This window comes from Garra rufa, chromosome 23 (assembly GCF_049309525.1).
Source record: "Garra rufa chromosome 23, GarRuf1.0, whole genome shotgun sequence".
Classification (NCBI taxonomy): domain Eukaryota; kingdom Metazoa; phylum Chordata; class Actinopteri; order Cypriniformes; family Cyprinidae; genus Garra; species Garra rufa.
Window position 1 is genome coordinate 28,604,406 of NC_133383.1, and position 12,583 is coordinate 28,616,988.

The following is a 12,583-nucleotide window of genomic DNA, read 5'->3' on the forward strand; positions in this document are numbered from 1 at the left end:
TATAAGTGCTAATAAACAGCCAATATACAGTTAATAATAATAATTTTTCCCTATATTGAAGTGTTACTATACATACTATATGAGAAACCTATAAAAAATGTTAACCCTCAATGAACTGCAGATCCCCAGTACCAGCAGCACTCATGCAGTCCCAGATCATGATGCTACCACCACCATGCTTGACTATAGGCAAGGAACAGATTTCTTGGTACTCCTCACCAGGGCATCACCACACCTGCTAGACAACATCTGAGCCAAACAAGTTTATCTTATAGTCTCATCAGACCACAGGACATGGTTCCAGTAATTCATGCTCGTGGACAGGTTGTCTTCAGCAAACTGTTTGCGCGCTTTCTTGTGAACCAGCTTCAGATGAGGCTTCCTTCTGGGATGACGCCTATGCAAACCGACTTGTTGCAGTGTGTGTGGCGTATGGTCTGAGCACGGACAAGCTGATCTTCTACTTCTGCAACCTTTAAAGCAATGCTGGCAGCACTCATGCATCTGTTTTTTGAAGCCAGGCTCTGCACCTGATGCACGGAATGAGTGCTCAACTTTGTTGATCGATCCTTGCAAGGCCTGTTCCAAATAGAACCCTTCTTGGAAAACCTCTGTATGACCCTGACCACTGTAGTGAAACTTGGTTTCAAGGTGTTACTGAACCTCTAATAGCTTTGGCCATCTTTGTGGAGAGCAACAATTCTAATTCTCAAATGCTCAGAGAGTTCTTTGCCATTTGATGCCATGTTGAACATCCAGTGGTCAGTATGAGAGAATTGTACTTAAAGCACCAAATTTTAATTGTCCTGGTCTTGTCAAGCAGACAAAAACATAAACATGATGAATAGGATATGTGGCTTAGCATGGTTAAACAACATACTGCTGTTATCACTTAGGATGTACCCACTTTTGTTGCCAGCTGTTTTGACAATAATGGCTGAATGTTGAGTTATTTTCAGCTGCACATTGACAACTCTAAAATATATCCAAGTTTCATTTCTATAGTATTGTCCCTTGAGAAGATATACTAAAATGGTTGTGAAAATGTGAGGGGTGTACTCACATTTGTTTTAGTTAACAGTAACAGGGCTGAATTCACCAATAGGATGCTGTCTAAGTAGCAGTGGTCTGTGTAGGTAGTAGAAAGCAAGGCCGTTCTCTAGGTTTTGGAACAGAGCCGCAGTGTCACTGAAAATTGGTGGTTGGATTGGTGTGGTGATGAGATGTGAGCCTCATTCTGATGGTTGAGTTAGAGGTACATTTGTACATGTGGCTGTTCTGATGAGTCAGTTTTTGGGAAGGTTATCCTAATGTGTGTGTTTGTCTTCCAGAACCTGATAGTTGCCATTAATCCTCAGTTTTGCCCTTGCGTTACAGTCGTAAATTTGAAATTTTTTCACTTGCTCAAATATGCAAACTCAACATCTGGCTGGCATATGTGCGTTTGTGTGTGCATGTGTTTGTTTTGGCGCTGAATATTCATATATGAAAACTTGTGGTTGGAAAAAATTCTCCAAAACCATCAGATTTTCATAAATGGTAATTTTAGGAACATTTGGTACCGCTGTGTACTACCGTCTTGCAATGATGTATAAACAAAATATGAAACTGAGAATGACAGTCTTTCACAGAAGAAGTTTGCTGCAGGATATTCCTATCAGATACTATCTTATGTATTGTATCTGTACTTAATATAAAGACCAAAAGACAATGGTTGTATGCATGACTAATGTTGCATGTTACTATATTAGTCACTAGTTTTAAAATATGTAAGAGGGTGAAAAAAAGGGTATTGTTGAATATGTTTATAACCTAAGGTATAACATCATTTGTATTGATTTCTCACAATTTTCCAATAGTAACTTTTATATTTCTTCATTTGAAGACTATTAAACCTACGAGAGTAATATTGCGCTGTCACACTGGCCTTATTGTTGGGAAACGCTGAAGGGTGTTATGGGTACGAGGGGCTGTTTTTAACTTGGATTAACAGCTCTATGTTTATCTTCGCCAGATGCGCCATCGTTCTATTGCATTCGAGCCAGCCGTCCTGGACAACAACAGGCAACAGACTAAATAATATATAAGCATATGGCCCTGATATATAATTTACCACTGGTTTGCGGTCAGCGTTTAGCTCTGGGTTTTTCACGCTGTGGCTTTGACAAGTGGAAGGTAGAGGGTTTTTGTGTGGAGATGCATTTTTGTGGTTAAGGAAAAGTCGAAGCATTTAGGTTAGGAGGGGGCTGATGAAGCTGGAATGATAACTCTGCCTCTTTTGGCTCCGTCACAAAGAACCGCAGGTGCATCTACTTTGCGAAAGGCTGGAAAGGCAGACGTGTGTTGAGCGTATTGGTATGATCCTGTCTACAATGTAATATCTGTGCCAATGCAATGTGTAAATCAATTTTATTTGTAAAATTTACCAGTGTAGTATCAGTTAAAAAAAAATAACTTGATTTTGCATTATGCATACAATAATGTATTTAATTATTTTTCTTATTTTTTATTGTTATTAATTTTTAATATGGATACTATTTCATTTAGCTATAATTAGCTTATATAATTAATAATACACACATTATGGTTAGGGTTACACACACATACAACATTAATAAATATATAATGCCTTATTTATTGATTTCTTTTTCTTGTTAAGTTGGCTTCTACTATTTAAGCTGGGGCTCATAACTTTTGAACAGTAAGACTTAAGAGTGTTAAAGCTATCTATCCTAGGACAATGTTAAATCATGCTAAAAACATGCAGTTCATGCTAGAACCATGGTAACATCATGTTAACAACATGTAAATTATGTTTGAAACATTAACAATATGTTAACAACATGCTAATCATGTTAGAAACAATATTACCAACATGCTAGCAACATGGTAATCATGTTAAAACATGCTAATAATGCTAGCAACGTGCAGCTCAGTTTAGACACATGGTAGCGTTATGTTAACATAATTTTAATCATACTAGAAAAATGCTAACATGCTAATCATGCTACAAATTTGCTAACAACATGTTAATCATGTTAAAACATGCTAAAACATGAGAAGAGCATGTTAATCATGTTAGAAACATGTTAAAACATGTTAATCATGCTCAAAAAAGCTAGAAACATTTTAATCATGCTACAAATATGCTAAAATGTTAATCATGTTAAAACATACTAAAACAACATGTTAATCATTTTAGAAACATGTTAAAATATGTTAATCATGCTAAAACATGCTAAAACTTGAGAAAAGCATGTTAATCATGTTAGAAACATGTTAAAACATGTTAATCATGCTAAAAAGCTAGAAACATGCTAATCATGCTACAAATATGCTAACATGTTAATCATGTTAAAACATGCTAAAACAACATGTTAAAACATGCTAAAACATGAGAAGAGCATGTTAATCATGTTAGAAACATGTTAAAACATGCTAAAACATGAAAACAACATGTTAATCATGTTAAAAACATGTTAGCAACATGTTAATCATGCTCACAAAAAGCTAGAAACATGTTAATCGTGCTACAAATATGTTAACATGTTAATCATGTTAAAACATGCTAAAACATAAGAGCATGTTAATCATGTTAGAAACATGTTAAAACATGTTAATCATGCTAACAAAAGCTAGAAACATGTTAATCATGCTACAAATATGCTAACATGTTAATCATGTTAAAACATGCTAAAACAATATGTTAATCATGTTAGAAACATGTTAAAACACGTTAATCATGCTAAAACATGCTAAAACATGAGAAAAGCATGTTAATCATGTTAGAAACATGTTAGCAACATGTTAATCATGCTCACAAAAAGCTAGAAACATATTAATTGTGCTACAAATATGCTAACATGTTAATCATGTTAAACATGCTAAAACATGAGAAGAGCATGTTAATCTTGTTAGAAACATGTTAAAACATGTTAATCATGCTAAAAACATGCAAAAACATGAGAAAAGCATGTTAATCATGCTCAAAAAAAGCAAGAAACATGTTAATCATGCTACAAATATGCTAACATGTTAATCATGTTAAAACATGCTAAAACAACATGTTAATCATGTTAGAAACGTTAAAACATGTTAAAACATGAGAACAACATGTTAATCGTTTTAGAAACATGTTATCAACATGTTAATCATGTTAAAACATGCTAAAACATGTTAATCATTATAAACATGTTAGCAACATGTTAATCATGCTCACAAAATGCTGGGGACATGCTATTCATGCTACAAGTATGCTAACAACATGCTAATCATGTTAGAGCATGCTAAAACATGGTAACAACATGTTAATCATGCTACAAATGTGCTACAACATTCTAATCATGTTAGAACATTCACAACATGCTAGAAACATGATTAACAGCATGCCAGCAAACTTCCTAATCAGGCTAGTAGCACGATAATCATGTTTTAAAAACATGTTATTCATGCTAACAACATGTTACACCTGTTAATATTTTTTAGAAACATTGTTAAAACATGTTAGAAACATGATTAGCATGATGTTAGCAAAATGTCAATCATGCTACAAACATGCTGACTATATCTTAACAAAATGCTGATCACATAAGAAACATGCTAGCAACATGCTAATCATGTGTAAAACATGACAATCATGCTAAAACATTCAGCTCATGCTAGAAACATGCTAACAACATATTAATCATGGTAGAAAAATGCTAACAGTGTGATAACAAAATGCTAATCAAGTTAGAAACAAGATTAGCAACATGCTAACAACATGGTAATCATATTAAGCCATGCTAATAATGCTACCAGCATGTTAATCATCTTAGAAATATGTTAGCAACATGTTAATCATGCTCACAAAATGCTACGAACATGCTCTTCATGTTACAAATATGCTAACAACATGATAATCATGTTAGAACATGCTAAAACGTGGGACCAACGTGTTTATCACGTTAAAACATGCTCAAAATCATGTTCAAATCATGCTCAAAATGCGAATCATGCTACAAATATGCTAACAACATGCAAATCATGCTAAAAACACAATTAACAACATGTTAGCAAACTTCCTAATCAGGCTAGAAACATGATTAGCAACAAGCTAGTAGCATGATAATCATGTTTAAAAACATGTTATTCATGCTAGCAACATGTTACACCTGTTCATCTTTTTTTAGAAACATTTTTAAAACATGCTAACAACATGGGAATCATGTTAGAAACTTGATTAACAAGATGTTAGCAACATACTAATCATGTTATAAACATGAGTTACAACATGCTAATCATGTTAACAAAACATACGAACAACGTGTTAATCATGCTAGAAACATGCTGGTTATATCTTGACAAAATGCTAATCACATTAGAAACAAGTAAACAACATGCTAATCATGTTAAAATATGATAATCATGATAAAACATGCAGCTCATGCTAGAAACATGGTAACATAATGCTAACAACATATTAATCATGGTAGAAAAATGCTAACAGTATGATAACAAAATGCTAATCAAGTTAGAAACACGATTAACAACATGTTAACAAACATCTTAATCAGGCTAGAAACATGATTAGCAACAAGCTAGTAGCATGATAATCATGCTAAAACATGCAGTTCATGCTAGAAACATGATTAACAAAATGTTAGCAACATCCTAATCATGTTATAAACATGATTTACAACATGCTAATCATGCTAAAACATGATAATCATGCTAAAACATGCAGTTCACGCTAGAAACGTGGTAACATCATGCTAACAACATGTTAATCATGCTAGAAAAATGATTACAGTATGATAACAACATGTTAGCAAACATCTTAATCAGGTTAGAAACATGATTAGCAACAAGCTAGTAGCATGATAATCATGCTAAAACATGCAGTTCATGCTAGAAACATGATTAACAACATGCTAATCATGCTAAAACATGCAGTTCATGCTAGAAACGTGGTAACATCATGCTAACAACATGTTAATCATGTTAGAAAAATGCTAACAGTATGATAACAACATGCTAATCAAGTTAGAAACAAGATTAGCAACATGCTAGCAACATGGTAATCATGTTAAAACATGTTAATCATGCTACAGAAATGTTAACAAAATGCTAACAACATGATGCTAGAAAACATGATTAGCAACATGTTAATTTTGCTAGAAACATGTTAGCGTTGTGTTAACAACATGTCAATCATGCTAGAAACATAGCAAAATGCTAGCAGAATGTTAATCATTCTAAAACATATGTTAACATGTTTTAAACATGATTAGCAAGATGCTAAAAACATGCTAATCTAATCAACGTGCAACATCTATCTAATTTATCTAAACTTTCAAACTTCAAGCTTTAACAACTGTTTAAAACGTTCACGGTAGGCTTCCTTAAGCCAACTTCAAGTTTGTTCTCAAACTTTACTCATCTAGTTGTTTATTGTTGTTTATGATTAATAAAATGCAATTTCACTTAGCAATAATTAGCTTTTTTGAACTTGATTTGAACTTATTGTCAACAGCATGTTTAGCTTAAAGCAGACAAAACTCCAAAGGCAAAGTGCAGTAACTACGCCAACACTGAAACTGAGAAAAACGCCAGCTAGTCAAACATGTTGACACTCTTGTTTCTCTGAAACACTCTTGTTTCTCTGGGACAAAACTGAACCAGGAGACTTTGCCACAAGACAAAACAGTTGTCACACAGTCCATTTTAACTCAATTGTGACCAAATGCGTAGTTACTGCGCTTTGCCTTTGAAGGGCAGTGTACGGATTTATACAATAGTTTACCAATACCTACATACAAAATAGTTCACATTTATTATTGACCAACATCCCTGAAACAGCCGCTTCACGCTGTTCAACCACAGTATAAATATTCATACAGCTTTAAGCGGTTATAAGGTCAGTGTCCTTGATCAGACCAACAGAAAAACACATGACTCTAGCAAGTGCTTGATGATAACACGCAGAAGCTCTTTACTGAATGTGAAAGGAGCTGCACCTCTCTGCTGAATTTGACAGTCTCTTGAGAGTAGAGAACATGGAGGCCATCCAGATATCAAACTACGTCAAATCAGAGAATAACAACTGCTGCCCTCAGGTTTGGCACCGTAAGACACACGTGCACAGGATTCATTGCACATACTGTGAGTTTAAGGTCGTAGCTCACATTATGAGATTTAAAGGAATTATTAGCCTGTGTTTCCAATTAATAGTGAGCAAAAACCATTACGAACTGGTGCAACCTTGTTAAAGTAGCGTAAAAACTGCTGGTGACAACTCCAGCCTGTGGTTTTGAAAAGTCAAACGCTTTGGACATTTTCTGATGCAGTGAGGAAAATTCCTATGTTCCCAATTACCAAGAGATGTCAGATAATAATGATGGCGAAACCATATGGAAATTAAAATCAAGCGTGTTTTTACTGCTCTGTAGGTTTTAGACTTTTCCCCTCTGAAAACTGATTTACTGTGGAGGATGGATAATTATTCGTGTTGTTTTGGCTAAAATATGCATCCTTTGATTACTACTACACATAATCTTCTACAATCAGGCTACTCGGTTATGGGTTACAGCTGCCAGGAATGTTGACAAACTCCTAAAAGTTTCTCTGAGCAGGGCCTCTGTACGCGGAAAAACTCAAAATCCTCAAGGAGTTTTTCCATGCAGCGTGCATGTTATTGATAAAGGACAAAACATAGGCTTAACTACCTAAGGGGGTTAAAGGGATAGTTCACACAGAAATAAAAATTCCCCAAGATTTACTGCCCCTCAAGCCATCCTAGGTGTATATGACTTTCTTCGTTCAGATTAATATATTCTGAGTTATATTAAAAAATGTCCTGGCTCTTCTGAACTTTAATGGCAGTGAATGGGTGTTGAGAATTTAAAGTCCATTGAAGTGCATTCATCCATCATAAAAAGTGCTCCACATGGATCCAGAGGTTAATAAAGGCCTTCTGAAGCAAATCGATGTGTTTGTGTAAGAAAAATAGCCATATTTAAAACTTTATAAACCATAATCTCTAGCTTCTGCTAACTATTGTACACACGTTCATGAGAGAGTGACGTTCCAGCGAATGACGTAGGACGTAGGCGTAGCGTAAGCTCCGGTGAGAATATTCTAGTCTTGTGAGAACCAAGTTTTGTTTCCAGCAAAGGAAAACCAATCTCCTCTTGGCTTATGTCAAAATCCTCCGACACATAATCAAAACAAAGGACAACTTTTCATGTTTTTGTAAAGACAACATCATTTTTAAGATGAGTTTTATTCTACACAACAATGACGGGTTCGAGAATTAACATGTATTCAAAGAAATAGTTCACCTAAAAATGAAATTTACTTCATTATTTACTCTCCCTCAAGTCATCCTAGGTGTATACGACTTTATTCTTTCAGACGAATGCAATCAGAATTAAATTAAATAATGGCAGTGAATGGCTGTTGAGATTTTGAAATCCAATAAAGCACATCAATCCATCATAAAAATTGCTCCACGTGGCTTCAGGGGGTTAATAAAAGCCTTCTGAAGCGAATTGATGTGTTTGTGTAAGAAAAATCCATATTTAAAACTATAAACCATAATCTCTAGCTTCTGCTAACAGTCACATTGCGTTCACAAGACAGTGGTGTTCCAGTGGATAATGCAGGACCTAGGCATAGCGTAAGCTCTGGTGAGAATATTCTAGTCTTGTGAGAACCAAGTTTTGTTTCCAGCAAAGGAAAGCCAGTCTCTTCTTGGCTTATTTCAAAATACTCTGACATTTTGTGGTAGTAGACACATAATCAAAACAAACAAAGGACAACTTTGATATTTTTGTAAAGAAAACATATTTTTTAAGCTGAGTTTTACTCTACACAACAATGACAGGTTTAAGAATGAACATGTATTTAAAGAGAGAGTTTACCCAAAAATGAACATTATTTACTCTCCCTCAAGCCATCCTAGGTGTATACGACTTTATTCTTTCAGACGAATACAATCAGAATTATAATAAAAAATGCCCTGACTCTTTCAAGCTTTATAATGGCAGTGTATGGCTGGTGAGATTTTGAAATCCAATAAAGTGCATCTATCCATCATAAAAAGTGCTCCTAACATCTCTGGGGTTTAATTAAGGCCTTTTGAAGCGAATTGATGTGTTTGTGTGAGAAAAATGCATATTTAAAATATATATATATATATATATATATATATATATATATATATATTTAAAACTATAAACCATAATCTCTAGCTACCGCTAACAGTCACATTGTGTTCACAAGACAGTGGTGTTCCAGTGGATAATGCAGGACCTAGGCATAGAGTAAGCTCCGGTGAGAATATGCTACTCTTGTGAGAACCAAGTTTTTTTTTCCAGCAAAGGTAAACCAATCTCCTTTGGGCTTATTTCAAAATCCTCTTGACATTTTGTGGTAGTAGACACATAATCAAAACAAACAAAGGACAACTTTGATATTTTTGTAACGAAAACATAATTTTTAAGATGGGTTTTACTCTACACAACAATGATGGGTTCGAGAATTAGCATGTATTATAAGAAATAGTTCACCTAAAAATGAAATTTACTTAATTATTTACTCTCCCTCAAGTCTTCCTAGGTGTATATGACTTTTTTCTTTCAGATGAATACAATCAGAATTATATTAAAAAATCTCCTGGCTCTTCCAAAGCTTTATAATGGAAGTGAATGGCTGTTGAGATTTTGAAATCCAATAAAGCACATCAATCCATTATAAAAATTGCTCCACATGGCTTCAGGGGGTTAATAAAAGCTTTTGAATCAAATTAATGAATTTGTGTAAGAAAAATCTATATTTAAAATTATAAACCATAATCTCTAGCTTCCGCTAACAGTCACATTTCGTTCACAAGACAGTGGTGTTCCAGTGGATAATGCAGGACCTAGGCATAGAGTAAGCTCCGATGAGAATATGCTTGTGAGAACCAAGTTTTGTTTCCAGCAAAGGTAAACCAATCTCCTCTGGGGTTATTTCAAAATCCTTTGACATTTTGTGGTAGTAGACATATAATCAAAACAAACAAAGGACAACTTTGATATTTTTGTAAAGAAAACATCTTTTTTAAGCTGAGTTTTACTCTACACAACAATGATAGGTTCAAGAATTAATGTGTATTTAAAGGGATAGTTCACCTAAAAATGAAATATACTTCATTATTTACTCTCCCTCAAGTCATTCTAAGTGTATATGACTTTCTTCTTTCAGATGAATACAATCTGAATAATATTAAAAAATGTCCAGGCTCTTCCAAGCTTTATAATGCCAGTGAATGGCTGTTAAGATTTTGAAATCCAATAAAGCGCATCAATCCATCATAAAAAGTGTTCCACATGACTCCAGGGGGTTAATAAAGGGCTTCTAAAGCGAATTGATGTTTGTGTAAGAAAAACTATTCATATTTAAGTCTTTATAAACCGTAATCTCTAGCTTCCGCTAACTGTCGTACACGCGTTCACGAGAGAGTGGCGTTCCAGTCGATGACGTAGGTATAAGCTCCAGTGAGAATATGCTAGACTTGTAAGAACTAAGTTTTGTTGTCCTGTCCTGTGTCCCCTTAGCAGAAAAACGCCCCCAAAGCATAATGTTTCCACCTCCATGTTTGACGGTGGGGATGGTGTTCTTGGGGTCATTGGCAGCATTCCTCCTCCTCCAAACACAGCGAGTTGAGTTGATGCCAAAGAGCTTGTTTTTGGTCTCATCCGACCACAACACTTTCACCCAGTTCTCCTCTGAATCATTCAGATGTTCATTGGCAAACTTCAGGCAGGGGGACCTTGCCCCACCATTCTCATGGTCATTGAAACTCCACGAGGTGAGATCTTGCATGGAGCCCCAGACCGAGGGGGATTGACAGTTATTTTGTGTTTCTTCCATTTGTGAATAATTGCACCAATTGTTGTCACCTTCTCACCAAGCTGCTTGGCGAAGGTCTTGTAGCCCATTCCAGCCTTGTGTAGGTCTACAATTTTGTCCCTGACATCCTTGGACAGCTCTTTGGTCTGGTCATAGTGTAGAGTTTGGAATCTGATTGACTGATTGCTTCTGTTTAAGAAAGTGCTCTTCCCTTTAAGAGAGTGCTCCTTATCTCAGCTAATTACCTGTATAAAAGGACACCTGGAAGCCAGAAATCTTGCTGACTACTAGGGGATAAAGTAATTATTTAACTCGTTAAAATGCAAACTTTTTGAAATGCATTTTTTTTTTTGTTATTCTATCTCTCACTGATAAAATAGACCTACCATTCCGTGAGAATATGCTAGTCTTGTGAGAACCTAGTTTTGTTTCCAGCAACAGTAAACCAGTCTCCTCTTGGCTTACATTGAAATCCTTTGACATTTTCCTTTAAAAATCCACATTTTGTACTTCTACACTCTAACTCTAAATAAAGGTTCCAAAAGGTTGTTTTGCAGTGATGCCATAGAAGAACCTTTTTGGTGCCCTTTCAGTGAACAGTTTCTAAAAGAACCATTTAGAAGAACATTAAAAAAATCTAAAGAAAATGTTTTGACTATAAAGAACCTTTTCTGCATTTGAAAGGTTTCATTGCTGCACAAGGTTCTTCATAGAAGCATTGATGCCAATAAAGAACCTTTATTTTATTATTACCCCAGAGTGGAGCACTTTTTATGATAGATGGATTTTTTTTTTTGTGCTTCAAAATCTCAACACCCATTCACTGCCATTAAAAGTTTAGAAGAGCCAGGGCATTTTTTAATATAATTCTGATTGTACTCATCTGAAAGAAGAAAGTCATATACACCTAAGATGGCTTGAGGGTGAGTAAATCACGGGTACATTTTCATTTTTGGGTGAAAATCCCTATCCCTTTAAATTCCTGTTAATTCTTGATATGTCATTGTTTTGTATTTATATTACATATAATGACTCCTATTGATTATGTGTCTATCACCGCACATTGTGGTTTTAGCACATCACTTGTCCAAACTGCCAATGTGTCATTATGTGTGATTCATTGAGACAATGGGATTTCATTAACAAATTAGTTCTGTCTGAAGCTAAATCTAATATCTAAACATCCCAGATAGCACACTAAGTTGTGTAATATTTCTGTCATTAATACAGCAATGCAGTTGTATGCAGTATTCATTACATAAATAATAGCTAATATATTAAACCTTTGATTTTAATAGCGCGTTAATAAATGAAATTAACGTTAACTAATCTTAATGAATGCTTAAGTAGTATTTTTATTGTTAGTTCATGTTAACATTAGTGTAACCTAATTGTAAAGTAATTTCATTTCATTTTCTAAACTTTCCTCTCAGTATTCCCTCACTCGTTTTTGTTTTGTAATGTCATATAAAGTTGAGATTTGTGACTCAGTTATTTAATGGTCATAACTTTCACTTTCATTTTTTGTCATTTGGCAATACTTTTTGCACTGTTAATGAATTATTGAACTCTCCTGAGTCTTGTTGGGTGGTTTAGTGACTTAACCTTTTGGATTGTGAGGATGTTTCCTGCATTTACTTTGCTTTTCATCGGGCTTTAGAAGCATCCGCTCGTCATAAAACGATGCCTGCCAGGCAAATCCCAGCTG

The 12,583-nt window shown here is 34.8% G+C and overlaps 1 protein-coding gene across 1 annotated transcript in view; it reads left to right on the plus strand.

Moving 5' to 3' along the window:
• il11ra (interleukin 11 receptor subunit alpha) overlaps positions 1-12,583 on the plus strand; it is a 66,987-nt gene that overhangs the window by 18,602 nt on the left and 35,802 nt on the right. The window lies entirely within an intron of this gene.